Source organism: Anomalospiza imberbis, chromosome 32 (assembly GCF_031753505.1).
Source record: "Anomalospiza imberbis isolate Cuckoo-Finch-1a 21T00152 chromosome 32, ASM3175350v1, whole genome shotgun sequence".
NCBI lineage: Eukaryota > Metazoa > Chordata > Aves > Passeriformes > Viduidae > Anomalospiza > Anomalospiza imberbis.
The window spans coordinates 324,091-348,466 of record NC_089712.1 but is presented as its reverse complement, the minus strand read 5'-3'; the positions used below and the strand labels follow the sequence as shown (position 1 = coordinate 348,466).

General features: G+C 51.0%; 1 long non-coding RNA gene across 1 annotated transcript; it reads left to right on the top strand.

Annotated features, from left to right (window-relative positions):
* Positions 1-22,730: 22,730 nt before the first annotated feature.
* LOC137463923 (uncharacterized) lies at positions 22,731-23,779 on the top strand. Its single transcript, XR_010994011.1, has 3 exons — positions 22,731-22,864; positions 23,211-23,328; positions 23,706-23,779. It is a non-coding gene; the product is annotated as an uncharacterized lncRNA (long non-coding RNA).
* The last annotated feature ends 597 nt before the right edge of the window (positions 23,780-24,376 follow it).

The following is a 24,376-nucleotide window of genomic DNA, read 5'->3' as shown; positions in this document are numbered from 1 at the left end:
AGTCTCCTCAGGCCCAGCTCTTGTGGCCTGAGGCTTCAGCTCCTTCATCTCCTGGTGCTCAGCTGCTAGTGCTGAACTGGACGACTCGGGGAGAAGAACACAGTCCATCCAATTCCTTCTGGGACACGGAGAGGGGAGGCTGTGGAAACAGGAGCAGTGTTTGGTGTGGCCTCCTCTCTGCCCTGCACGCCTTTCAGCGCTTTGAACCAGCCAAGAGCTTTCTCCAAGAGTGCAATGGAGCAGCTGTTCCTGCTCCCGGGTCTGGCTCTCTCCAGTCTCTGACCTTGCCTGCTTTTGTCCCTCTTGCTGTGCCCTCTGCTCCCCCAGCGCTCGGTGGCTGCTGCCCAGGACTGTGGGACTGGCACAGATCCAGGGGTCGAGACCCTCCTTTCTCTGCCCTTGGAGCTGCCTGGGCACAGCAGCCTTTTCCATCTGGAAGCTCCCCATGGACAGGGAGTCCCCAGCTCCGTTCCTTGCACAAGCTCCAGGAGCCCAGCGCTGCCATCTCAAGTCCCTGCTGGCCCTGGGGGCTCCCAGGTGGGCACAAGTGGGGCAGCAGAGCCAGCAGGGAGCCTGCGAGTCTCTTCCAGCCCTGTCTGCTCAGAGTTTGGGCCTTGGAGCCTCAGGTGGCCAAAGGCAGCTGCTGCTGGTCCCTCTGTGTGCCCCCGTGTCCAGCAGTGCTGCTCCATCAGTCTGTGCCCAGCAACCGGGAAAAGCCTCAGCCCTGCAGGGCCAGGAGCTGCCGGGCTCTGCCTGAGCAGCTCAGCCAGAGGGAAGGGAGCTGCTCCCCACGGGAACCAGGAGCAAAGGGCTGGAGCACCTCGTTCTGGGGCAGAGCCCAAATTCTGTGAGGGAGTAACAGAGTTATTCACGTGCACTGGTGTGTCAGCTCTGCAGGTTGCTGTGCCTGCAAACACATGGCTCGAGATGTGCAAAAGAATTCTGCAACTCTTGTCTGGAGCAGGATGTCAGCAGTGCTGAACTTCAGCTTAGTCCAAAGCAAACACTTGACACCTCTTCTCATATCTGCTAGATTTTTTACATCAGGTTATCCAGAGAAAAATAAACAGAGGAGTAAATATTTTCATTGTTTATCAGAAATGTATCTCATTTTGCTGAACTTTTCTTTTTCAGGATGTGTTATCTTCTTAAAAAAAAAAAGGAAAAGAAAAATGAGGAAAATATGAAAAACAAGAAACAAATGTGTAGTGAAAATATTCTGTAACTTTGGATTAAGAGGTAACTGATCTTTTTAAAAGGAGAACTCATTTACTATATGCATGTTCTGATGGCCTGGATCCATCTTACGGACTGACCTCAGCATCCTTTTTTTAAAGACTTTGGGTTTTGTTTCGAATATTAGGATTTCTTTTTTTAATTGGAGTTGAAGCAATAGGAGGATGAGAGATGGATTGTGCACAACTGTGTCTTGAATGCAAAAATACTGCAGTTTGAAACTTGGACCTAAAGTATTGAAAATGAAACTTACAAATCCCAGTGCATTGTGTGACAGCAGCTTTTCCTATAGGATGTGCAGCATCACAAAGACTTCATCAGTGGGGTTGGGAGGGCTTGGAGCTTTGTCCTGTGCCACTCTGGGATGTCATGAACCAGGACTTCGCCTGCCACCAGCCCAGGTCACCCTCTGCCACTGCAGCTCCTTGGGCCTTGTGTCCCCAAAGCAGACACAAAGTGTTTCTGCTGCTCCCCCTTTGCACAAACCCACAGAGAGCTGGGATTTTTCCAAGGCTCGTGTCTCCATTGGGCCATATTCCCAAAGAACCAGCAGCACATCCTGATGAATACGGCGAGTTATGTGGATGGTTGTTAGCTCCACTTCCTGCCTAGAAATCCTAAAACTGCTTCTAAATGCTGCTCCTTCAGCTCCTGGACACCTTCTCACACAGAGCTGGGAAAAAAAATCCCCTGGCTGCCAGATTACAAGGTGAGTTATGCCAAAGTTAGAGCTCTGGGGGAAATCTCTGTCCCTCCCTGATGTTTTAATGTATCTGTACATGGGGGTGTGCATGGATGTGTCTTGTATACAAAGGAAGGAGCGTGCAAGCAACAGGACTGACACTTTCTATGTCCATGTTATTCCATACTGTCAGGGTCCGCAAGTGCACGCAGGGTCCCTGATAGGTTCTTTTTGGAGATCTCAAAGCACAAAAGACACAGCAGGGGACACAACACTTTGCTTAAACAAAAATGCACTTTTATTTAGTGCCAACAACTGCGATAGTGGGAGAGAAATAAAGAGGTAGAGTGAAAGATAGAGAAAGAGGGGAAGGGGATTATAGCTACCAGTCTGAAGAGACGAGGCCCTCAGAGCTTGACGAGATGCTCATAGGCTGTCTTCTCCAGGTGGGGTCCAGACAAAGTCCTCAAAACTCCTTCAGTCTTTTACAGGGTTCCTCAAAGCGGGTGGCATCTGGCCAAAGCGGCAGCTCTCCTGGCTACACGGTGGGTGTGGACTCGTTGTTTTGGGAACCAGTTGTAACCGTCGCGTCGGTGCAGGACCAAGAGTACAGGACCGAAGGTACAGGACGAACTGATTAGGACTCAGTCCACCATGACCAGTCCATTTTCTCGCACTGAGTTCCCATGGCATCGCATACCAGTCCTTAAGGCTTGGCAGACTTTCCACCTCAGCCAGGCTAGAGCTACTTTCAGGGTCTAGGGTCTCAGTCCTTGGAGGCAGTCGTGAGGCAAACATGAGGGATTTTCGGACAGACCCTGACACCACCCCGTGACTCATGACTGGTGACAAGAGTACTCCATCAGCAAGGTCTGCAGCGTTGTCACAAAGTCTTCAGGGCTCGACTCATCAGTGTCTGGCAGCATATATCCCAGAAAAACTGAAACTGTAAAGGATATTGAAGAGAAAGGGGGAAAAAGTAAAAGAAACAAGGACAGGGATTAAGAAAAGATAGAATAGGAAATAATGATAAATATTGATTATAACAATTTTTCTTATAATTGAAACAATTTCTTTGAAAACAATCAAAACAAATCACAAAATTCTTTTAAAAATCTCTTAAACAAAAATCTCCAAACAACAACTTAATCACAGTATAATATAATTAAAACAAACAATACTATTGAAAACAAACAATGAACAACTCTTATTAATTTGCTGTTTTAGGAGTCTCATCAGGGTGAACTTCAAAATGGCAAATATTCTGCTCTGTGTCCAAACAAATATCTTGAGCTATAATTGCATTGCTTTCACAAATAAAACCTTGTTGCTCCCGGACAATACAAGATTCTAAATTTACAGTTTGCCGTTTCTTACCAATTTGACGGGCCCATTCTCTATGCTCGGAAGGATAGAGAATAGCTCCATCATGATTCAGTCCTAATGCAATGATAGGGAAAATCAATTGCACTGAAGCATTAGATATCGTTAACACAAAAGCTGTGGCTGTGTTTGTACTTGGGCTGTAAGTGAAGTTCACCAAGTTCCACCAGGATTGGAATTCCTTTTCAAAATCATTTGCATTGTCCCAAATTATTTTTTGAATTTCAGTAGGGAAAATGCCTTCTTCACTTTCTCTTATAATTGAGGCAACAACTGTCTGCATCCAGAGCTGTGCCTGGATGCAGCTAAGGGCCAGGGAAATGTTGTTTTGTGCAACACTAAGTGCATCAATTATTAATTTGTGATCATTCACATTTACCTTTTCCCAATTTGGTAATATGTTCGATAACAACCACTGTTGTCTTCCCAGGGCGGATAAAGAGGACTGCAAGGGTTGTTGTAATTTTGTCAAGTCTCTTGTGGTGGCAACCAGTTTATTCATCAATACTTCTGAATCAATACTATTTAGGATTCCCAATCCTGTTCCCACAGCACCGGTTATGTCTCTTGCCATCCGTTTCTTGGAAGGGTTTCGTTTTCGCAGCCAGGTGGTCCACCCTTGAAACTAAGTTTGCAAAAAGGTGAACAGTTTGGCTGAATTTCTGAAACATTGTTCTGCATCAGTAATTTAATCTGAAACATTGTTCTGCATCAGTAATTTAACTTGTTTAAGAGACCATGCCGGATTGAACAAAATTTGTTGTTGGCCAGTTTTCTTTATTACATATGGTCCGATTTCAAAGATTTTCGGGGTGAGCATAACCGGTGGTTGGGTGGTAGGTGTCACAACATTAACATCAAGTCCTCCCCAGTATTTAAACTTAAAAGAAAGCACTTCAGTATTTTTGGACCAAAACCAAATTACTTCTACAGTTTATGTTAATGTGAAATTGTGCCAATAACCCTGTACGCTTGGGTGCATACAAACCTTTTTGTGCTTAAAGAGATCCTTTCACCTTTTCAGCATGCTACCACAATTATTTCAGACCATGGCCACTCAGCTGGTTTCTGGCCATGGGGTTGTGGTAGGATGCAGAAAAGTATCACCAGTTTCATCATGGATTAGGTGGTCTTCATGTCCCTCGGAGTTCTTCTGTAAAAGTAAACACAACAGAATCCTGCCACTATAAGGCAGAAAAGGTTAGAATGATGGAATTATCCGGCGTGTTTTTATCCAGTGCTCTTTTCTTAGAGCATCAGAAGCTGTCCATGCATGTTTATTCAGAGAGGGTTTTAGCACAAGTGGTACTAGCCCTATAGTAAGGGAGGTCCACCAGAACAGGTTGGCCAGGGTAATGTGCTGGATTATTAGGATCATCTGGTACACAGCATAGGAGTCAGTGTAGTTACAGACAAGAGAGGTATTCTGTACCTCACGTTGGAAAACACTACAAACAGCTGTCAGCTCCCCAGCCTGAGCACTGCCTTCTCCCTCAGTAATAATTAGTTCACCAGAAGAAATGTGGGGGGCTGCTGCCCTGTATCTCCACACCTTCCCCTCTCGTTTAGCAGAGGTGTCAGTGAACCAAGAACTTGCTGATTGTTCAGGGGAGAAAGGAGGAGCTACTTTGATTACAGAGGCAGGTTTGTCATGGCTGCTATCCAAGCTCTCAGTTTCTTGGATTGCTAAAGTTTTTACATCTCCTTCTGTCATTGAGAAAAAGTTACAGTAATGTTCAACCTGAGCATACCACTTTCTAACTGAGGCCCTCTGGGCCACTCCTTCAGGAGGGGGCCTTCCAGTAGTGACTGTCTTAAGAACAAAGGGCCTCTCAATACAATTGGTTGTTGTCGTGCAATTTTTTCCACTTCTATGAGAGCTAAGATAACCGCAATCAATCCTTTTTCCCAGGTAGTGTATCTTTTCTCAGTATCTTTGAAACCACAGGAATAAAAACCAACAGGCCTTGTCGGGCCCTCAGGACACTGCTGCCACATGTGTACTGACAGTCCTGAGGAGGCAAATCCCCATTCCACCTGGAAAGGATCTGTAGAATGGATAGTGCCAAGTGCTTGATAAGCTGTTGCTTCAAAAATCAGCAATTGCAATGCTTTCTCCTGAGAAGGAGTCCAATCCCATTTTACCCCTTTCCTCAACAAGTCATAAAGGGGAACAAATGGGTTGTTCAGGTTACTAGGAAATCTATCTGGTCTTCCTACAGGACATACAGCTGCTGTGGTTTTTTGAATTAAAATCACTGTAGGTTTGAGTGATTCTGGAAGCCCTTGAATTAAAGGGGTCATTATTTTGGGCTTCACAGGTAATTGCATCAGGGATTCAAAACCAGGAATTAATTTCTTTTCATGAATCATTTGCAAGCAAGCGGCTTTGTGCACACTTTCTAGGAGTTGGTCGGGGGTACTAATTATAGCTATGGGGTCTCCCCTTTCCAAGGGACTCGTTCCCCCAGCCCAAAAAGCCGCATGCTGTGTCAGGGACCATGTGTCACGTTTATCTCCAGTTGTTAAAAAGACACCATGTCCCCAGTACCCACTGGCTTCTTGTTCAGTTAATTTAATTTGATCACCACCAGTGAGGGACACCCAGAAAACATATTCTGTTTCTGATTCGTGTGGGAGGCATCCGTATTCTTTTTTAAGCTTAGCTAACTCAGTGGCAGTGTATGGTATGTGTTTGGTTGTGATGTGACGTTCGAGATCATCATCACTGAGAGTTATATTCTGTTTTAATTAAGGGTCTTAAGTAATGGCAACAATGTTCCCCACAATTATTTGCTATTTCAAGTTCTTTGTGAAGGTAGATTTGTTTAATGTGAGATTCCTCTGTCTCTGTAGAGGAATCAATATTGTGTGATTTGTTAGCATGTTCCTCTGTTAAGGCAGCTCACAATGCATAGATCACATTTCTTGCTTCATATAATTGTTTTTGCAAAATTTCTACTAGATTTTGGAGGGAGTCTATGATAGCATGTTCCTCACTTCTTCGCTTGAAGCGAGTTTCTACGGCTGCCATAAGACAAGCTCCCAAAACTGAGCACAAGATAGTTTTATTTTTGCTCAGTTTGAATTTTGTATCATGTTGTAAAGCACATACTCTATCAACCACATTATCCAAATTAAACCAGTTACTTTGTGCCCATTCCTCTCCTCCTGGAGAAGGTTTGGCATTTTGCTTAGCTAGCAAAGCATAAAATCCAGCTTTAGTTTTGTCATTGAGGTTATCACTCATTTTGTGAAGGGACCAAAACCACAACAGGGAAGTACAAACTTAAGTTCCACAAACCACACAGCCCTCACTGTGTCGCCCTTCGCTTCCCTGGGTGGGTGAAGGGACAATAATCTGCCTGGGAGGCTCTGCTTAGTTTCTTCAAGTTGTCCCTTCCTTCCCAGACCAGATATACACAACAACAATAATAAAACAACAACAAAACAAGTGTCCCACCTTTTGCACTAAGGGATCTTATGTGAATTTCCAAAGACAGTGTGGGTGCTTTTTCATCTGCAACCCTCCTGTCTAGACCGAAATCTTGTCCATGACGCCAATTTAATGTCACAATCCGCTTATTGCGGGGTGTCGTGATGGTTCTTTTCACCGATCCCAAAAGTGCAATAAGGCAAACAACAAGGGACTATCAGTGAATCACAACAAATGTACCCTTATCCAACACAGTAAATGCGATAGTGGGGATCAGAAAGGAGGTAAAAGAATAGAGAGAGAGAGGGAAGAGGGGGATGGGAATAGCTACCAACACAGGCGAGATCCTCAGTGGTCCGGACGATGGGGATCCGTCTCGTCATGTCGGGGGAGTCTCCAGAGTTCAGGTCAACTCAGGGGTCCAGTTATAGTCCACAGAGGAAAGAGGGGGGAACATGCAGGACAATGAGAGTCCATTGTGATTGCTGTGGGGGAACAGGTGAGTCTACTGAAACCACCAAAGCAAGACGAATACAATGAAGAATAAGTCCATTGAAATTACTGAAGGGAAGCAGGTCATGTCATTAGTGGTCAGACCACCAAATTCCCCTCCGCCCTATAGTAGGGGTCTCAGTCTCCCTCCTTGGGAGGAGGGTTCTCATTCTTTATTTGTCACAGTGGTAACGAGGCAGATGAGGGGTCTTCAATGAAGGACCAAGGGAGTCACGCAAAAAGTTCATTCGGCTTAAAGGAGGAGAGCAGGCAAATATTCAGTAGGCTGTTCCTTGCTGGGTCCATGCCAGGTCCTTGCCGATTCCTTGCCGAGTCCTTGCCAAGTCCTTGCCAGGCCTTGTTCGGAAGAGCTAACGTAACGGTGCAGCAGCTGCACCTGCACTGCTGCTCTCTCCAAGCCGGAACTGCAGTGGGGAAGGGGTTTCTCCTCGTGGCAATCGGTAGGCAAAATGTGGGGGCTTCAGACAACCTCTTACACCTGGAAATCCATTTTCTACCTTTCTAGTAGGGGTACCTGTTGAGAATTGGCCTTGTCTTCAGAAGATATCAACCTGTAAGGTAACACAGCCTCAATATAATGTGGATAACTGGGATTCTTGGGTTCCTTACCTTCCTCTTGCTCCTCTTGAGCCACAGGAATTAGAGCTTTTGGGATCAGTGAAGGCTGATGCATGCATTATTTTTAATTGGACTAGTGTACAGCAACAGAATCTCAACAGCAGGTATTCGATTTCAGCAAATTCCAGCCTTCCAATATATAGAAATTCCTCTTATTGCTGTAACTACACTTCAGCACATGTCTCAGTTTCCTCTACATCTCCACTGCAGCTACCTACTGGGTATTTTCTCATTTGTGGAGATCGTGCTTGGTCTGGTATCCCTTCTAGACTTAAAGGAGGTCCCTGCACTATTGGACGACTGTCTTTATTGACATCAAATATGTCTATGATATTAAAAGTATCCCGACATCATAGACAAACAAGGTTGACCCATGCATTTCAGAGTGATTGTAGAGATGATATAAAGTTTTGGTCCCCAGGAGCAGTTGTAACTGCATCTGTTTTTGTTCCTGGCGCTGCAGCAGCGAAGGCACAAGCTACACTGAACAGATTAGGTTGCTGGCTTGCCAAACAGACTAATGCTACATCTGCTGCACTGTCTAATCTTTTGCTGGATGTTGATTCTGTTAGGCACGCTACTTTACAAAATCGTGCTGCTATTGATTTTTTACTATTGGCCCAGGGACATGGTTGTGAAGATTTTGAAGGTATGTGTTGCATGAATTTGTCTGATCATTCAAAGTCAATACATAAGCAAATAAATGAATTGCATAGGCTTAATACTCAGTTACAACAAGCAGATGGATTTGGATTAGATGACTGGCCAAAATCATTTGGCCTGGGACCATGGTTTCGTTCTATCATTCAATATTTGATTATGCTTGTTTTAGTGATTTTGCTGTTTGTATGTTTATTGCCATGTATTTGTGCTGCTTGCAGAGAGTCATGCATCAAACTGCTTCATCAGTTACCAAACAATGATTGTACAAAAGAAAAACGGGAATTTTTGGGGAATGGCTGCAGGAACTGGGTCATGGATCAATGGAACGGTAATTCCACCAATCCTCTGTTTGAGACCCCAGACCTGAGCTCTGTGCCCAGGAGGAGCTCTGGCCTGGGAAACTGGCCTGGGAAACAGCACTGGCCTGTGAACAGTACACTGTGCATGTACAGATAACAAAAGGCAGAATATCCTTGAGATATGAGTTGTACAAGAACAGGATGTAAAACAAGATGGACTTAGCAAAGTAAAAAGCTAGCAGATGAAAAACTTAGCTACAGCTGAAAACGCACGTAGAAGAACATAAAACAATGAAACTTTATGAATTGACCAGTGAGAGATTGTTACTGATATTACTTGCAAAAGACTATATAAACTGACTGGATCTTTGAATAAACTGGAGCTTGCTTATCAATCATATTGATTGTGTGCTTGTCCTCCCTCACCGCCCGCGGCAATAGTGGTCGGATGCCGGCTCTCGGCCCAGGAGTGCCCGTGGCTCCAGCAGCAAGGGTGGCTGAGGGGTTCCTGCCTGCTCTGGGGCATTGCTGCAGGGGCCACTGCTGTCAGAGCCCCCTCTCTGCTGCTGACAGCTCTGCTCCTGGGGACACTGCTCTGCCCCAGCCCAGGAACAGCAGCAGTGCCCAGTGCCAGGAGTGCTGTCAGTGGGACCCCCTGTGCACAGCGACCCCCAGCCCCGGGCTGGCTGTGCCAGCACCCCCAGGGACCTCCAGCCCCGGGAACCCAGAACAAGTGGAAACCACAACTGTGCAAACGTTGCCTGCGCCCAAAGGAATTGCAAAGAGAAGTGAGATTTTAAACAGTATATTTTTTCCAAAAATCAGCAAAAACTAGGATTTACAGAATATGTTTCATTGTAACAATCCTTTTAACAACAACATTCTACAGAACATATTTACATGGGTGCCTGCAGACTAACAATCTACAAAACATATTTACATGGGTGCCTACAGACTAACAAACTTCCAAACATATTTACAGGAAACCTCTAAGCTTCAGAACATATTTACAGAGGGGTCATATCTGTGGCCACCATCTCCATCAGTCCTGGCAGAAAGGACGCAGCAGAGCTGGACTCTGCTGCCAGCAGGTGGGCTGGCAGCTGGGCCCCAGAGGCTGGGACAGGGCTGGCAGGGCGGGCATGGCCCCCGGCAAGCGCAGGGCAGGCTGGGGGTGATGCTTGTGCCACCATAATTCAGGGCTCCCTCCAGGCACCGTGTCCCTGAGCGGGGCCATCCAGCCCAGCCCCAGCCTGGCGTCAGGGTACACACTCTGCCTGTGGGCTGGGCATGGGAAGCATCTGCCTCTCTTGCTCCTGGGGCTCCATCTTCATCCGAGTGTGGCAAGCACATTAATCTCTCTCTCAGGATTTTTATAAAGGCGCACAGAGAGAAGTGAAAGACAAAACAATTTCTATTTCTGCTCCTTGTTTTTTCCTTGTGGAATGTGTTTGGAGAATTGTTTACCTAGAGCAAATGCCTGGTTGGATCACTGTGGATTGTTTGGGCCTGATGGCCAATCGGATCCACCTGTGTCTGGACTCTGGAGAACAGGGTCATGAGTTGTGAGTTGGTTAGATATGATAGTTAGAGAAAGCAGCATGTAGTTTTTAGTATCCTCTTTTATACAGTATATTAATGTATCATAGCATAATTATAATAAAGAAATCATTCAGCCTTCTGAACTAAGTCACACATCATCATTCTTCCCATTGGGTTCGCCGACATCTACAACAACTGATTCCTCACATTTACATTTAAAAAGTGACATTTTGTTGTGATCTGGCCAGGCTGTGCCAGTTTTGTTTCCCCAGTGGGCAGGGTCAGCACCAAAGACACAGACACCAACTGAAGGACTCAGTGTCATTGACTGTAGCTCAAAGCAGCAAAGAATCACAAAAGGAGCAGCTCGGCAATGCACCCAGCCAGCAGCACCAAAGATTGCAGCAATGATTAAGAAAGATCCAGCAGCAGTTACCCTCAGGCTTTACCATGCTCCAGATCCACACAGCAGCTGGGGAAGCTGTCACAGCCAAGGGCTGCAGAGCCACTCCTGGACACTGGGAATTCCTGCAGGTGCCTCCAGCCACAGGTGAGGCTCCAGCCTCGCTGGGAGAGGGCCCAGCTCTGACAGTGCTGAATGAACAAACTGACAGCGCTGCTGGTGCGGGAACATCTGGTTTCATCCTCCTCCTGGGTTCCTCCCAAAGCCTGGCCAGGGCCCAAGAGGAACCAAGGGAGGTGACTTTGACCATTCAGCCCCAGACAAGGCCAGATGTCAGATTTCATGGCCTTGTCTGACTTCTAAACACAGAAAGGTCAATCCATGTTTCACTAATGAGTGGATACATCTATCACAGCGCTAATGACCATGCATATTTCATTAGTGAGCAGATACAAAGATAACCTTTGGTTGGAAGGTTCATCCAGAGGCCACCTTTGGCTCAGGGCCTCACTCAGGGCTGTTGTCCAGGACTTGGCACTTCAGGGACGTGGTTTAGTGCTGGGCTGGACACTGCTGGGTGACCGGCTGGACTGGATGAGCTCAGAGGTCTTTTCCAACAGAAAGGATTCTGTGCTTCCATGATTCCATCTGCTGCATTCAGCCAGGTCCATGTTAGCAGCATTCATTTGCTCAGAAAGTCTCCTCAGGCCCAGCTCTTGTGGCCTGAGGCTTCAGCTCCTTCAGCTCCTGGTGCTCAGCTGCTCGTGCTGAACCGGACGACTCGGGGAGAAGAACACAGTCCATCCAATTCCTTCTGGGACACGGAGAGGGGAGGCTGTGGAAACAGGAGCAGTGTTTGGTGTGGCCTCCTCTGCCCTTCACGCCTTTCAGCGCTTTGAACCAGCAAAGAGCTTTCTCCAAGAGTGCAATGGAGCAGCTGTTCCTGCTGCCGGGTCTGGCTCTCTCCAGTCTCTGACCTTGCCTGCTTTTGTCCCTCTTGCTGTGCCCTCTGCTCCCCCAGGGCTCGGTGGCTGCTGCCCAGGACTGTGGGACTGGCACGGATCCAGGGGTCGAGACCCTCCTTTCTCTGCCCTTGGAGCTGCCTGGGCACAGCAGCCTTTTCCATCTGGAAGCTCCCCATGGACAGGGAGGCCCCAGCTCCGTTCCTTGCACAAGCTCCAGGAGCCCAGGGCTGCCATCTCAAGTCCCTGCTGGCCCTGGGGGCTCCCAGGTGCCTCAGGCTGCTGTGACACCGCTGCACACGGGAGGGAAGAGTGGCAGGGGCTGTGCTGAAAGTCAGCTCCATGTGCTGCTGCTGCTGGGGGGTCATTTGTCCAGCCCTGCCCCAGAGTCAGGGATCAGATCCAGGCCCTGCTGCTGCTCCCTCGGGATCAGCCCCAGTTGGGGTGTTGCTCTCAGGGCCAGCAGAAGCGGTGGCTGCAGCAGCGGGTGCTGACAGTGCCCCAAGCCCCGGGGCAGGAGGGGTCCCTGGGCTGGGGCTGGGAGGGAGCTGCTCCAGCCCGGAGTGCACTGCTGAGTGCTGTGCTCTGGGGCTGGGGCTCCCCGCACAGGGGACTGGACTGGTGTGCCAGAGGAGACAGAGAAGCTGCAGCTTCAGCCTAACTGAGGTGGGTGCGTGGGCTGGGAAGAGTGGGGAGGCTCGAGGGGATTCACAGAGCTCCTCCTGCTACAAGGACGAGGACAAGGGAGTGGGAACTCAGCAGTGAGGAGAGCTGAGGGCTGGAGAGCAGCTCTGAATGACACTAAAATCCCACTGGACCTCTGAGACATTGCTGCTCCTCAGCCCGTGACAGGATGAGTCCCTAAGCCTGGGGCTCAACCTTCCTCGTGGTGAGGGGCACCAAGGAAGGCAACAGTGTGATGGAGACTGCCATGGGCTGGGAACTCACTGGGGGAAAAGAGGGAGCAGTTGGGAAGTACAAGGCAGGTGGGGGACAGAACTGTTCAGAGAAGGGCTGAGCTACAGCTTGAGCAAGCTGCAAAATGTCATTTGGGATCATCCCAGATTGATTTCATTTCAGAAGCTATTGAACACGTTTATTTTGGGGTGGTGTCATGTTTTCCCTGGGAGGTGTACACTCTGCACACTTGAGCTGTGTTGCTGAAATGCTCCAGCAGGTCTGTGCTGCAGGTCACCCCATTTCTTCTTTGGCTGATTGCGGCCCGCTGCTGAGCTCCAGCAGAGCCCTGGCATAGCCCAGAGCAGCCTCAGCACCCGCAGAGCCCGGCTGCAAGGAGAGAAACCAGAAAGCGCCCGTCAGCTGAAGGCTCCTGTCCCCTTGTCCCAGCCGCCCGCGGTGCCCAGGCCATGCTGGCCGTGCCCAGAGCTGTGCCCAGAGCTGCCCATCCCTGCTGCCTTTGGGAGCAGAGCAGGAGGACAGGACATGTGCCCAGCCTGCAGCCGGCCACGGCACATCCAGCCCTCAGCAGCTGCCCAGAGCAGGATGCTCCCGTGCTCGCTGCCATCTCCCCAAAGCTCTGATCCCACCATGCCAAGCAGACGGGACCCACCTGACGCCATCCCCCGCTAGAAGAAAAGCTGGTCCCAAACGATGTCCTCTGTGGATATTCTCAGTTCAGTCAGAGAGAAAAAGAGAAGGTTTTCTAACCAGGCGAGAGCCTGGGAGACAATTGGGAAAGAATGTAAATAATTTTCTAATCTATCTTATTGTTCACATTGTTTATAGATAGGTTCTGCCACCGTGCGTCATTCACTGCGCACCAATGGTGTGAGATGTTTTTACTCTAAGACCAATGAAATTAGTCCACACGATGTTCTCTATAAATAGAGTGGTGCATTTGAAATAAATCAGAGTTCATTCTCTTTGCCTTTGATTTGGAGTCATTTTCGTTCCTGTCCTGCTCTACGGCGACACTGCACTACCAAGATTGTGGCCCCCAAATCCATCAGTATTTATGTCTCCAGCTGCTTGCACCATTGGCAGGGAATGTCCTCAACAGTGCTGGGGCACAAAGTTACCTTCCACAGGTCATCTGACAGGGCCTTTTTCTCCCTGTGCTTCCTGTCTTTCTCCTTATCTCCTACTTGCAATTTTGACAGGATTTATTCTTATTTTCTCTTGATCGGTGCTAAAATGCATGTTTCTCTTCCAAGTTTCAGTTTGTTTAGTGATCCTGTCAAGCCTTTTCTCAGAAGCCTTTTTAATGAAATTGAGAGTCAATTTCAGCAATTCTGGTGATTCCCTGTGTGAGTTACACAAATCTCCTGTTAATTAGGGCACCACTTAGGAAGGTACAAAGAGAAAAAGGATGTTTCTGTATGTCAGTTCAGTAGTGGAATATTCATGGATAGAGAGAGTGATTAGCTGAATTTTACACGTACTCCTAACCTGAAAGTGCAACAGCTAACTTGGGGAGCAATTAGAGCCAGATCTCTTCTTCTACCAGCCGGAATTCAAATGTAAAGGAAATACAGCAGGGTGAGAATGGTAGTGCTCAGCTCCTAAAGTGCCTTGTTCAGGTGTTGTTAGAGTAATGGAGATAAACATCTGGGTTCCCATTCCTAATTGTCAGTTTCATTGACTCTGAAAACAGCAGAGATGTGCACATCACACTTATCAATCCATTTGGGGATGTTTTAGGTTTGTAATGTAATAGCATTTTTAGATCTCTAGACAATGCTTCCAGGAGTCTAAATGACTGAATGACTTTCTCCTTTTCTCCTCAGTCTTTGCATTCCTGTGCACCAGAGATCTTCAGTGAATGAGTTCCACTCTACTCCAGGCTGAATCTCTCAGCTGTGTTTACAGTGGTTGTCTGTGGGTCTCTTCTGCACAGCGCAATTTTAAAATCTTCATTCCTTTTAATCTCTGTTTTCCCGCTCTCTGTGTTATCACACTTGTTCAGCAAGTTTTCTTTCTAAGAATACTAATCACAATATCCCAAAGGAATAAAAAATGGTTGGGAATTTGTTCCCCAAGTATTTACAAAAGAACAACTTAAAAAACCTGTATAAATGCTGGATGTAAACTGCAAATAAAAACAAACTTGAGAGTTCTCCCAAAAACCTTAAGAAAAAACCCCATGTATTCAATAAAAACCAGATAATTCATCTGCAGAATACGAAAAGGGGCATGTTCTAGAAGAGAAACTTTGTACAACAGTGCTGCACAGAATGAGATGCTTTCAAGCTTTTTGCACTTCAGGGGCAGTATCATTCTCTGAACTGTAATGCTCTGCGCATGTTCTGCTCACCATGGCAGCTTTCTGCTCTCACCCTGGTACAGATCATCCTCCCAGCAAAGGGTGAGTGCAGCCACCACAACTCCCAGCACCTTCCCACACAGCAAGAACCTGAAGGAGAGAGATGGCTTTCCCAGCTGCTGCGTGTTCTAATACTGCCACCTCTCAGCTGCTGAAAGCCTGAATTTCTGTGCCTTTTTCTCCTTCCCCAAATGTTACATTTTGCACCCCAAACCTGCAAACCATTCCTCTCATCATAGAGGAATGTCTACCTCACCTGTATTTCAATGCCACCACTTGGCTCAGCCTCCTTTCCTTAGACCTACAACTTTCTTTCCCAGTGTGTGAAACGCCTCCTCTTTAGAAAGGCATATTCCAGAACTTAGCAGAACAGCAGGGGTGATGCATGGATTGAGAGCAGCCCTGTGGGGAAGGACTGGGAGATCCTTGAGAAGGAAACATTGGCTATGAGCTGTGTGCTTGCAGCCCTGAAAGCCCTCTGTGGCTGTGTCTAAAGAGGGATGTCCACCAGGTCAAGGGAGGGAGTTCTGCCCCTCTGCTCGAGGGAAAGCCAGGAACAGGATGCCCATGGCTGTTGTGGATGTGCCCTCATTGGGAGTGTTCAGGGTCAGGTTGGATGAGGGTCTGAGGAGCAAGGTTTAGTGAAGAGTGGTCCCGAGAATAGCAGGGGGCTTGGACTAGATGATCTCTAAAGGTCCCTTCCATCCCCACCCTTTCTGTCATTTCATCATTTCAGGGCCACGGGACAGGAGAGAAAAATAAATGAAAATGGGATCATGGCAGCAAGTTAATGGGGGGATATTCTGGGCCACAGACGCGCAAGGAACTCAAGATCAAACCAGCACCTTGGCCAAGAGTCCTCTTAAAGCATGAAATGCACCTCCTGGGGTGCATTAGTTACCCCAGGAAAAAGGGAATATTTTGGTACTCTGAAATTCCAGCTGCTGCCTACACATTTAGACCGTTAAAAGTCCAATTCCAAATGAAATGGAATATAACTGCATGTTTTAAGAGGCACTTTCTCAAGCAAGGAGAAACACCCTCCCCATAACAACACAAAGAAGTCCTGATGAACAAACTTCCGTCTTTTTCCATGTGTATTGTTAAGCACCAAAGTATGGCAATGGACATCCTCCATTTGCACAGGTTTGAAGAGAGATCTCTGCACCCTGAGGCAGAGCCACATGGTGGTTGCACACAGCATCCTTGCCTCACAGCAGCCAAGCCTCAAACCAGGAGCAGTTAGTTCCAAGCGAAGAAAGAACTGCTTGGGCTGATGACTCTCAGGGATGACAATAGCCAGAGGCAGGAAGGGATGATGGCACAGCATGGCCCACACGGTGATGGGTCCTGGGCTCTCCAGAGTCCTGACAGGGTTCCTCTGGCCCTTGTACCCCACTCTGCTGGGACAGCAACTCCAGGTCGTTCCTGAGGCTCTGGAAAGGAGCACAAAGGCACTGAACTCCAGAAACACAGAAACTTGGCAAGTGGAGAGGGACCCGGCACTGTGGGCAAGTGCCAGCGGGAGTGGATGGGGCTGGAGCAAAACATTCCTTCCTGCTTCTCCCTGAAGCAGGGAAACAACCCTGTCCCACGGAGGGGGACACTCTCACCCGGGGCTGGCCACCAGCACCCAGGTACTCCAAATCCCAGCACTGCCACAGAAAGGCAGTGACAGGAGGAGACATCATCCAGCCACAGGCCGTTCATGCTGGCAGCTCCCACCACTCCGCTCCTCACAGAAAACCTTGGCAAGGTGTCAGGAGCAGGGATGAGACACGGCCATGGACACATGACACAGGTGGCCAAGGCAGAGCAATATGGAAGAGCAGAAGTTTTCTTCTTTCTCCTATCAACATGCACTGGTGTGGACATGGCCTTCTGATGGAGGGTGACATCACCGAGCGCAGGATTGTGACATGTCCCCCCTCGCTGCTTAAATACAGACGAGGGCAGAGCCGGTGCCAGTCTGGCTCTGGCCTGAACTCCTACCGAGCCTGACTGCGAGGTGTGGAGGGTCAAGCCAGGTTTCTCTGGTGCTGAGTGGTGCCTGTTCTTGGCAGGTCCCAGTGCCAGTCCCAGAGCAACCAGCAGGGTTTCCCCAGCCCTGCCTGGCTGGGGCAGAGCGTACCTGCAGCACTGACAGGAAACGTCCCCTGGTCAGACATGGGCAGGTGAGAGGGCTTTAGGGAGGTGGGAGGGTGTCCTTCTCCTTCCTCCCCTCTCCTGCAGGGTGTGACACCGGCAACAGAGAGCAGCCCCTGATCCTCAGCCCTCCCCAACATGCTGCAGCAGCCAAATATGGCCACAGAGACAGATGGCAACTGTGCCATCTGCCAGGACACCTGGGATGACGTGGCTTCTACTCTGCCCTGTGGCCACCAGTTCTGCCGGAGCTGCATCCTGCGGTGGGCACAGACAAATCCATCATGCCCACTGTGCAGAGGAGCAATAGAGACTGTCAGGTTTTCTGATGATGCCGGTGACTCTCTAGAGATTGTCATCACAGCCCCTGAGCAGCTGCCAGCAGCCACAAGCTCATCAGAGTGAGCTCCCGGCGGCCAGGATGAGAACAACCCCCATGGCCCTGTGCCGGCCCATCCCTCTTCTCCTCAGGAGAGACCAGCCAGAGCTGTCGGCGGTGTCCTGCCCAAGGTCTGGGCAGGACTTTTCCGTCGACGACGGGAACTTCTGGACCCTGTGCGGACTTGGCTGAACCAGAGGATGGAGGCCATCCAAAGGGAGCAGTGGTGGATGGCAAGGAGCACAGAGTGCCATCCTGTATGTTCTCTGTGTGTGTGGGCCAGACCAGGAGGTCATGATCCAGAGTCTGCAGGGCTTCCTGGAGGAACACACAGTGCCACTGGTCCAGGGCACCATCGACATCACTGTGAGACACTGCAGCTCAGGGGCCCAGAGTCTGCTGCACTCCCACGCTGCCGCAGATGAGGATGACAGCCCAGCAGCCAGCAGCTGCTCCAGCAGCTCCAGTTCCATCTTCTCCAGCCCCCCAGCCTCTCCAGACCCAACAGCCACAGTTCCCCCAGCTTCTCCAGCCCAAACAACCCCAACTCCTCCAGTCCTTACAGCCCGAGATCCAGCTCTTGGACTCTACCCAGCAGCCCTCAAGTCCCCACAGAGGAAGAAGAGGAAGCTGCCACAACGGAGGCCACCCCCAGCAGGGGTCAAAGCCATCCCCCAGTTGTGCCGGTGTCCCCAGAGCAGGACCAGCCCCAGGATGAGGCAGGTCCCTCTGATCCATCTGTCCAGAGCACCAGCCTCAGACCCTCTGGTCCCACCCAAGGCAGGCACTGCTTGCCTGGGTGGCCCTGGCGGTCCCTAAAGAGAAAGGCCTCGAACTCTCCCCACCCCTGCAAGAGGCCCCCCTGCCAGCAGAACTAGCAAGGCTCTTCAACTCCTTCTTTTTAGAAAAATAAATAAATTGTTATTTCCCCCACACAGTCTCTGGGCTCTGCTTCCTCAGCCTTCCCCTTGTGCCCCACCGTGGGTGGCACCCATGTCCTGTGGGGCACCAGCCTTGCGCCCAGGGCCATATGGGCAGCTTAACTGTCTTCAAGGCCATTCTTGCCTAAGAAGAAGTTGCCTGGACTTTCATTCGTCTCAATGTCAATTCCACTCTTGGAGTTTTTCCCAGCTTTGTCCTTCCCAAGGCCGTTTGTGCTAAAATATCTCAATACTCCATCCTGGATCTTATGAGCATCTGCAAACAGCTGTTTTGTGATGCTAATTACATATCACTTTCCCCTATTACTTTTTAACAAATATTTTCTAAAATATCTATATAGTTACAATTATTGGCACAAATCATATTCATTTATCACATCTCTATCTGGCTTTGTTTGAAGGTGTAGGCTCAAAGCAAACTCCCTCAGTTCCTCCCTGAGCCCTGGCCAAGAGGAGGATGAAACCAGATGTTCCCGCACTAGAAGTTGTGGTAGCTTGTTTATTCAACAGTATAAAATCTGGGCCCTCTCACAGCAAAGTTGGCGGCCTCGCCTGAGGGTGGGCGAACCACATAGGAATTCCCAGTTACTGGGAGTGCTTCTCCAATCCCTTGGTGTGACAGGGCACCCCCAGCTGACGTGTGTGTCGGGACAATGGTCAAGTGTGAGAGTAACTGGTGATGTATCTTTCTGAATCCCTACAGGCAATCTTTTCTAGTAATAATCAGGTGCATTGCTTAGCTTATCCTTTTGTACTTCTGTGCTGCTTTGCCCTACAGTCAATGACACTTCTTCCTTAAGCTGGGGTGGGTGTCTTTGGTGCTGACCCTGCCAGCAAGCCATTCCCTTCAGAATTGGACTCGGTGGATCCCTTCCAACACAGAACATTCTGTGATTCTGTGATCACTTCTACAAAGTTTGCTCAGAATGAGTTTCAGCTAAAACACTTGGAATTATTTGCTGAAATTAGAGTTGGTAGATGGAACTCTTGTTGGGAAACAATGGAGGGAGAGAACAGCTTAATGTGGGTTTTTGGGGCGTTGCCCCAATTCTGTGGGTTCCTCCCTCCATTCTGGGATCTCACACCTCCGTTTTGGGGGTCTCCACCCAGCGATTTTGGCTTCCCACTCCTTCCAATTTGGGGTCCCCCTTTAATTTTGTGCACCCCATCCCCATGTTCCACACATGCCCAGCGGCCCCAGTGTGCACTGAATGGCCAGCAAGGGACTGGGGAATGCTGGGACCCACAGTGATGTCAGTCATCCCTCCTGGTTACACACAGGACTCCTCGGCCCTTTTTGGGGTGCCCTGGAGTGCCAAGGCCACGGGGAGGAAATGTCTTTGCTGCCACGCTGGGCAGGATCTTGCTTGGCCCATTATGGCCTCATGTCCCCTGTCTCTCATTGTCCTCTGACAGCCCCTGTGTCCCTGCACCCCTCTCAAGAGCAGGACTTTGGTGCCAGCACCCCAAGGCTCCAAATCCACGCGTTGGCTCTGTCCCTATGGTATCCCCACGCGGCCGTTGCGCCGGGGCCGTTGTGGCGACAGCCGGCGAGCGGCGCCATGGCGGAGCTGCCGCTGCCCGCCGGGCTCAGAGCCAGCGCCTTCCCCGCCAAGCTGTGGCGCCTGGCGAACAGCCCCCGCGTCCGCTCCGTGCGCTGGGACAGCCGGGCCCGGGGGCTGCTCATCCACCGCTCCCTCTTCGAGCGGGAGCTGCTCAGCCCGGGCGACGCCCGGGGCCCGGCCCCGCACACCTTCAGGGCCACGCAGTTCCGCAGCTTCGTGCGCCAGCTCTACCGCTACGGCTTCCGCAGGGCGCCGGGCCGGGTTGGCTCAGCTGCGCCGGGCGATGCCGGGGCTTGGCTCCACTACAGCAACCCCTGCTTTCGCCGCGACCGCCCCGACCTCCTGCTCCGCATGAGGCGCCGGAGCGCGGCCAACAGGCAGCGGCCGGCGGCGGGGCGGGAGGGCCGCAGGCGCCCGCCCCGCGGCTCCCAGCAGCTCCCCGGGGCGCGGCCGCTGCCGCACGGGCGGGACGGGCGCAGTCGCTTCCAGCCGCTCTCCAGGGAGCGGCCGCCGCTGCCGCCCGGGCGCCCGCCCAGCGGCTTCCTGCTGCTGCACAGGGAGCGGACGCTGCCGGACGGGCGGGAGCTGCGCAGCCCCCGGCCTGGCCGCTTCCAGCCGCCCCCCGGGCAGCGGCCGCTGCTCGCCCGGCGCCCGCCCTGCGGCTTCCACCTGCTGCACAGGGACCGGCCGGTGCCGGCCCGGCGGGAGGGGCCGAGCCGCTTCCAGGAGCTCTATGGGGAGCGGCCGCCGCCCGCCGAGCGAGAGCTGCTACGGATCCCGCCCTGCGGCTTCTTCGGTTTCTACGGGGAGCCGCTGCTGCCGCTCGGGCGGGAGGGGCCTCGCAGCTGCTTCCAGCAGCTCTACGGGGGGCAGCTGCCTCCGATCGACCGGGAGGTGCTCAGGATCCAGCCCTGCAGCTTCCAGCAGCTCCACAGGGAGCAGCAGCCCCCAGCCCACGACCCGCGAGGTAGGAAAAGAGTTGTAGCCTTGCTTTTCCAAAAGGTCATGAAAAGTGACTGTTTGGAGTATTTTTCCACAAGGCTCTGTCATTCTCGGCCCAAAATTCTCATGCTTATTTAGAAGGGGCACCTAGAAAGCCAAAAGATTCTCTGCCTGGTTTTCCTGCCTGCTTCCTGTGATGGTTGATCCAAGGCAGCAACAGAGATCTGTGTCCCAGAGCCACATTGTGGAGTGTGACCAATGTCTTTGTATTCTTGCAGCCACCTCAGGCACTTCAGCCCCCAGCGCTCCACCTGGCAGTGCAGGTTGTGCAGCATCGACGGCCTCCGGCTCAGCCTGGAATGCACCTGGTGAAGAGCAGTTGCCACCAGTGGATCTTGGCTTTGCCGTGGAGCAAATGATCCGGGAGATCAGGAGATCCCTGCCTGAAAGGTCTCCCTCTGCTCAGGTAACCCATTGGAGGGGAATGGAAGAGGCTGGGCTGAAAGCTTTTGAAAGCTGTTACATGGAGAAGGAGAGTAACCGTATCCTTGATGCGATTCCAGCAAAATACCGAATGATCTTTAGTTTTCTTTTTTTCTATTGTTCTTTCAAGGGCAATATGAATGTTGCCCCTGAGTCTTCCGGAGGGGAGCCTGTGAACGGGGCTGCAGCAGAGGAGACTTCATCTGGCACCGAGAGCTGCGAGAACAGTTCCCCAGAGCCCGAGGAGCCTGGTAAGGACAGAGCCCCCGTTGGTTTAGAGAGGTGTGAGACGGCTGCTCTGAGCCTGCCTCTGGCAGGAAGGGAGATGAGAAGTTTGAGTTCTTGTCTGCAGGGTTGGTGCTTCCTGGTGCCTTTAGTTCAAAGGCACATGCACAACCTGCCCGAGCTCTGCCCTCCAGGCTTCGCCAGAGGCTTGGGCAGTGAGTCCTCTGCTGTGGCAAGAGAGCAGGGAATAAACCTGACCTTGTGGGAGTTGTGCCACCAAGCTGGGTGTCCCAGTCTGGTTCATACCTCAGCCCCCAGCAGCCTTCAGCCATTTCGGTGAGGACTGTGGTCTCTCTGTCACTGGGACTGTCTGTGTTTCAAGCTCTCGTGGGTGCCATTTGCACTGTGGGTGCTGAGACTTTATTAGAATACTTAAATACTTTACACACTTCCGTTTTGAAAAGTTGGAAGGATCCCTGTTCTTTATAGAGCAGGCTTCAAATTGCCAAGTGAGAGTCTGCCTTTCAGGCCATCTTTTAATGTCCCTGATAGAAGGACAATTGGTGCTCAAGGGGCGCTTGAACAAAGGCCAGTATTGTCTCAGTGTTCCCTTTGCTTCCCAGATCCCATGTGATCAACTTGTCCAGGAGGGCTGCCCTGTGTGCCAGGAAGAGACAGAGGGAGAGCCTGTGACCACTGGGCAGGTAGAATTCCTCTGTCTCTAGTTATATTTATAGATGTGTATAGTTCTATTTATTGATATATGTGGTTGTCTTTATAGATTTATGTAGTTACATTTATCTATCTACATAGACAGAGATTTGTCTAGTTAATTTATTTTTAGTTTTAGGTGTATATATTTACATTTTTCGATGTGCAGTTATAGTTGTAGATGTCCGTAGTTACATTTATACATGCATATAGGTGTAAGCCTCTTTTTATACATCTGTATAGGTGTAGGCCTCTTTTTAACCTCTTCCCCTGCTCTGCTTCCTCCCTCACCTCTTGCTTTTCCCCCGTGCCCCCTGTGTCCCCTCTCCCTGTGCTGGGTCCGAGCTGGCGGCCGGGCCGGACGGAGCAGCAGTTCCAGCCCCGGGTGTCCCTGGAGCGGTGGGAGCTGCCGGTGGCCCCAGGCACTGTCCCCTGAGGAGCTGCTGAAGGACGGTGAGACTGAGGGGGCTGAGGGGGCGGTGACGCTGAAGGGACGGTGACCCTGAGGTGCTGCTGGGGCTGAGGGCTGTGGGGCAGCCGAGGGCGATGGTGGCACTGAGGTGACAGGGAAGTGGCACAGGCCGAGGGGTGGCGAGTCTAGGGGGACGGGATGGGTCAGAAGGGACTGAGGGGCTGAGAGGACTGTGAGGGGCTGAAGAAACTGAAGGGGGCTGGGGCTTTGCCGAGAGCATGGCGGGGCTGAGGGGATGGAGGGGGCCGGCAGGGAGCACAGAGGGCTCCGGGACTGCAGCTCTGCCAGGCCTTGGAACCAGTTGCAGAGCCTCCGCTTTTGCCACAGCTGCAGTGGAGACCTTGAGGACAGCCGGAGACTGATGGGAGCCAGCAGGGAGAAGCTGAAGGCCAGCAGCAAGAGCAGGGAACGGGGACCTGCTGCTGCCACGCTGGAGAGAGCCTGGGTGAGGCCCCAGGGCCGGGGAGGCAGGGTGGGGCTGAGGGTGGCGTGGGCTGTGGCCGTGGGCACTGCCCGGCGGGGCAGCAGCGGGCCCTGCCCGTGCTGGGGCTGCTCAGTGCAGCTGCCCCGGCCGGCACAGGGGCTGTCCTTGGGCAAGGCAGCTGTGCCGGCAGGGCCCGGGAGCTGTGCCGGCTGTGCCGGGCTGCCGGGGCTGCGGGACAGTCCCGCCGCGACTGCGCTCACCACAGCCTGGCCCGCTCGGCTGCTTTTTCTTTCTAACCCTCCTGGGGAGGCTCTGAGATCTTCCCTTCCCTGATGGAAGTGCAGCTGCTGCCAAGGAAAACGTCCCCATACTGACTCAGTGCTCCCTTTACTTCCCAGCTGTGCCATCTGCCGTCCCTGTCCAGGAGAGCTGCTCTGCACGGGAGGAAGAGCCCGAGGGAGAGGCTTTGAAGATGGGGCAGCAGCAAGAGCAGGGAACGGGTTTTATAAGTTAAAGTAAATAATTAGTCTGATCCTTTAGGGATTGATAAAAAGAATTTTATTGATTCCAGCAAGCAATGACAAGCAAACAGCGCTGGGTGCAGCCGGGGAGTCAGTGCTCCGCCAAGGCTCACACCGCTTCCCTTTTCCCACGGTCCTTTATTCTCCCCCTTCTTCCGCGTGCCTTGTGGCTTTTCCGGGAGTACTCTGCGCGTGCGCCTCCAGTTGCTAGGGGGTCGCCGCCTGCTCTCTGGTGGTCGTCTGGATGAAGGCTCTCCTCCTCTTCCTCACTGGGGGTTAATGACCCTGTAACAATCTTTCCATAGATGGTTACACACCTCCCGACCCTAGTTGTACAATCAACTTAAGGAGTCAGCATATCCTCGGGTTTCCTGTTATTCACAAAAAACCTCTTCCTTTGCCTGAGTTCCTGTTTAATGATGGACAAAGAGACTTCTCTTATCTATTACAAGGGGTCTGGAACACAAGTCCTGTGAGGAATGACTGAGGGAGCTGGAGTTGTTTATCCTGGAGAAGACTCAGAGGTGACCTTATCACTCTCCACACTC